This window comes from Monodon monoceros, unplaced genomic scaffold, assembly GCF_005190385.1.
Source record: "Monodon monoceros isolate NGI ecotype Baffin Bay Population unplaced genomic scaffold, NGI_Narwhal_1 Super_Scaffold_16, whole genome shotgun sequence".
In the NCBI taxonomy this organism is placed as follows: Eukaryota; Metazoa; Chordata; class Mammalia; order Artiodactyla; family Monodontidae; genus Monodon; species Monodon monoceros.
Window position 1 is genome coordinate 56,911,654 of NW_021703772.1, and position 4,534 is coordinate 56,916,187.

The 4,534-nt window shown below is 43.1% G+C and overlaps 1 pseudogene; it reads right to left on the reverse strand.

The window, feature by feature from the left end:
• Positions 1-2,493: 2,493 nt before the first annotated feature.
• LOC114897006 lies at positions 2,494-3,280 on the reverse strand (annotated as a pseudogene).
• Between the last annotated feature and the right edge of the window lie 1,254 nt (positions 3,281-4,534).

A 4,534-nucleotide genomic window follows, 5' to 3' on the forward strand; every position in this document is an offset into this window, starting at 1 on the left:
CAGGTAAAGCCCAGATGCCCTTATGAGGCATTTAAGCCTTTTGTGGTCTGGCTCCTAGTGTCCTCTCCAGCCCCATCTCTCACCCATGCTAGCCTTGACAGCTCTGTCCCAAAGTAGAATTTCCCCCTCCACACACAACACAACACAACACAACACCAGAGTGCTGATGTCTCTCTTTACATGCCAGGGTAAGTCCTATTTTTATTTTAAGATCCATTTTATTTATTTTATTTTATATTTTGGCTGTGCCTCACAGCTTGCAGGATCTTAGTTCCTCGACCAGGGATCGAACCTGGGACCACGGCTATGAAAGCGCTGAGCTCTAACCACTGGACTGCCAGGAAATTCCCTTAAGATCCATTTTAGTAATCACTTCCTCCAGATGATTTCCAAATGCTGCATCTTAGCCCACGTTGACTGCGTGCCCCTCCTCTGTGGTCCCATGACACCTTGTATACATCTTTTTTAAAATCACTTTACTTGCCACATTGTTCTAAAATGATCTGGAATGGCTCTGTTTCCCCTACTAGATTATGAACTTCCTGAGCATAGCACCATGTCTTATTCATTTCTGTAATCTTGGCTGCAACCAAACATAAATCAATGACTTCATTTGGGTTCTGATTCTCCCAATCCCTCCCCTTCACTGATCGCAGTAAACCAACCATGATGATTTATGACTTGTGACTGAAAGACAGAGATGGGAAATAGTCCCATTTCAAGGCTGATTTCAACTCAAGTTAATTACCAGAGAGTTACAGATTCTTAGACTTAGGAGAGCAATTCCAGGTAATCTAGTTCCACTACCCACCTGGCACTTGGAGGCCCTTCTTCAACATTTCTACAAGTTGTCGGGTTATGGAGTCCTTCAAGTGTGGTGTAATGGTGCTAGGAGTGTGAGGAAACCTCAGTTCACTGGAGGCTTCCTCTTTCTACCCTCCTCTTTCAGGATGTTCTGTGAGAAAATAATGAAGTAAGAAGTTATTTGTATTAGAACACACGTCTCTACGTACATGTACACACACATACACAGGATACGTTTAAATCTGTAAATTGCCTAAGATGATGAACAGAAGGCTATTACCTAAAATGTTAAACATAAGTTAGGGACTGAGATAGTACTCAGAGAGAAGATTATTTGTAATTTGAAGTTAAAACCATCTGTCAAATCAAGAGGTTCAGAGTCAAAAGCATATGGGTAGGTAGGTAGACTCCATAGATGGACGGCAGGGGACAAGAACCCACCTGGGCAAGGGAGTGCCAGCTGGAACCGGCACTCTGGGCACCAGTCTAGCTCTACAAGAAGAAGAGGGGACTGAGCTTGAAGCAGAAGCTTCAGGTACCACTTTGTCCCAGAGTTTTGTGAGGTACACCTTACTAACTTATGCATATCCGAGTTGAACTCAATGTGCTCGAGCTGCTTACGCTTGCATTTTACAATTTTACATGAGTGAAGAGGTTCTCTCTCCTTATTTTTTTTTTTTGCTTGCTCGTCTTGTAGGAAATAGAGATTTATCTGTGGGTGGGCAGAATAACAAACTCAAATAATTCTTTAAATTCTGTCTTTGCCACTTGTTCTTAATTCTAAGTAGTTTGGGAGTAAAAGCTATTACAAAGAAAGGTATTAAAATGTTTAAAAGTGGAAAACTTACTTTGTCCAGAAGTCATTCAGTCCATCCTGGTATAGCCTCTTTGGTGGCTATTCCCTTGGTTGAGTTGAAGTCTGTCTTTCTATGGCTTCCATTCATTGACCCTAGTTCTAACCCAGGACCACATGGAACAAATCCAAATCATCTGTCACATTATGGTCCCTGAATATCCTGAGGCAGTTTGCTTGTGAGATCAGAAGTCACTGAACTCATGAACATTGTGTGCTTAGCACAGTGCTGGCTCATGATAGCGCCTCATAACTAGTAGTTGTTATTATTTGTTGTACTATCACACTGCCTGTGAACCATTTCTTCCTTCATAAGCCAAGCCCTTTTAGGAAAGTCATTCACTGATGTCATAGAATTAACCAAAACAGAGGTCCCCACTTAATTACATCAATAATTTTACTGTAAATGTCAGGCACCAGGGTGCTGGGCAACTGGAGATGTCCTTCCTCTACCCTCCACTACCTGCACCTTACCTTCATTAAGCAGCAAATCATCCTTGAAGACTTGGCTCAAGTTATTTCCTCTTTGAATCTCTTTCCCCCCATCCAAGGAGAACTGACCACTCCATTTCTTCCCTTGGTTTGAGACTGAATACTGTCTGTATTTCTTTTTGATTGCCCCCCACTATCTAGAATACTGAACTACTCTTGGAATCTGTGGTGTCAAGCAGAATGCCTGGAACACAGCGTGTGATAAATATTTATTAAAGGAATGATAACATTTGGAGGTATCAGGTTATACAATATTTATTCACTCAATATTCATGCCATATTATCTTTACTTAAGTAAAAATACTTTTCCAATCATGTCACTTAGAGATCATTTCACCCACTGCTTACCCACCCACCCACTGGGCCACCAGTCTCTTGCCTCTCTCTTCAGCAATGATGAGGTGGATATCTTTTCCTTGGGGAAGAGAAATCTGTATTTTGTTGCCTTTGCCAGTAACAAAAATGTTGGAGAGCCAGGTGGCAAAGTTGTTGCCATTGGCATCTTTCACAGGAACCACATCAAAAGAACCAGTGTATCTCTCTCTGTTGGTGATCATACCAGTTCTTCCCAGGTTAGCACCTCTGGTCACCAGACACAGGGTACCAGTGTCAAACTTGAAGAAGTTGGTGGTTTGCCACTTTCCAAACCAATCTGAATGGTGTTGTTCACTTTGATGAGGGAATCAGGGTAGCAGATTGTGGAAGCATTATGGGTAACCAGATGAGGGATTCCTTTTGTGCCCACAGAGATCTTTCTTACTTTGCACAACTTGTACTTGGCCTTCTTAAGTGTAATACGATGAACAGCTAAGCCACCCTTGGTGTCATAGATCAGATGGAAATTCTCTCAGTCTAGTCAACGCTGATGATGTTCATAAATTCAGCAGAGTAGGTTATATCATTTCGGACCTTGCCATCAATCTTAATGAACTGCTGCATGCAGATCTTTACTTCATCTCCTGTTAGGGCATACTTAAACCTGTTCCTTAGGAAAATGATGAGAAGGAGACATTTTCTCAGCTTGTGGAGATTTGTAGATGTACAAGGAGCAAACACACTGACCAGTTTATCCACCATCCAATGCTTTGGAGCTGCTACACTCTTCAGATGCTTCTTGGGACCAAGGTCCATGGCATGAAAAGAGGACCACCTTCTTCCAGTGCATTGATAAAGGAGCTAAGGTAAAAAATTTTTAGAGCTGGATGGAAATTTTAAAGATTTCTCCATGCCTCATTCCTCCATTTCAGTGGTTCTCAACCTTGACTTCATATTGGAAAGTACTGGGGAGTTTTAAAAACTCCTGAGGACTGAGTCCTACCCACAAAGATTCTCATGTAATTAAAGAATTACATGTGTGTAATTACCCGGAAACCTGGCAGCTTAAAACGGCAACTGATTTATCATGTCTCTGATTCTGAGGAGCAGGGCAGGGCTCAGCTGGGGAATTCCTCAGTTCCAAGCGACATTGCTTGAGGTCACTCAGAGGTAATCAGCTGGAGGTTAGGCTGCTCTGGAGGATCAAAGACAGACTCACTCACGTGTCTGGCTCCTGCAGGGATTCTTGGACCGTCAGGATCAGCCAGGTCTGTCAACCAGAGCACCTACATGTGGCCTCTCCTGTGAGGGTCTCAAGGCATAGGGCTAGGACAGCCTCCTCCCCTCCTCCTTCTTATTCCTCTGCCTTTCCCTATTCTATTTTTTTTTTTTTTGGTTCGCGGGCCTCTCACTGTTGTGGCCTCTCCCGTTGCGGAGCACAGGCTGCGGACGCGCAGGCTCAGCGGCCATGGCTCACGGGCCCAGCCGCTCCGCGGCATGTGGGATCCTCCCAGACCGGGGCACGAACCCGTGTCCCCTGCATCGGCAGGCGGACTCTCAACCACTGCGCCACCAGGGAAGCCCCACTGTGGTTTTGATATACATTTTCCTAATGACTAATGATGCTGAACATTTTTTGATATGCTTATTGGCCATTTGTATATCTTCTTTGGAGAAATGTTAATTCAAGTCTTTTGCCCACTTTTAAATTGAGTTATTTTGTTTTTGTTTTTAAGTTGTATATTTGGACTTCTTACATGCCAGATCATGGTGTTCAGAAAGAGGATTCTAAGAGACCCAGGTGGAAGCTGCAAGACTTCCTATGACTTAGCTTTAGAAGTCCTAGGACCTCACTTCTGTTGTATTTTATAGGTCACACAGGCCATTGAAGTCAGCCCAGATTCCAGGGGAGGGCTAGCAAAAAATGTGTGGCCATCTTTAATCCAACAGAGTACAGTATTAAAATTAACTAAAACAATTCAATTGTTTGAATAGCAATAACAATAATAATTAATGCTGCTGCAACTTTGGATTAATATGGCTTCTTTTCTTCTGAGGTCTTGAAGTGCT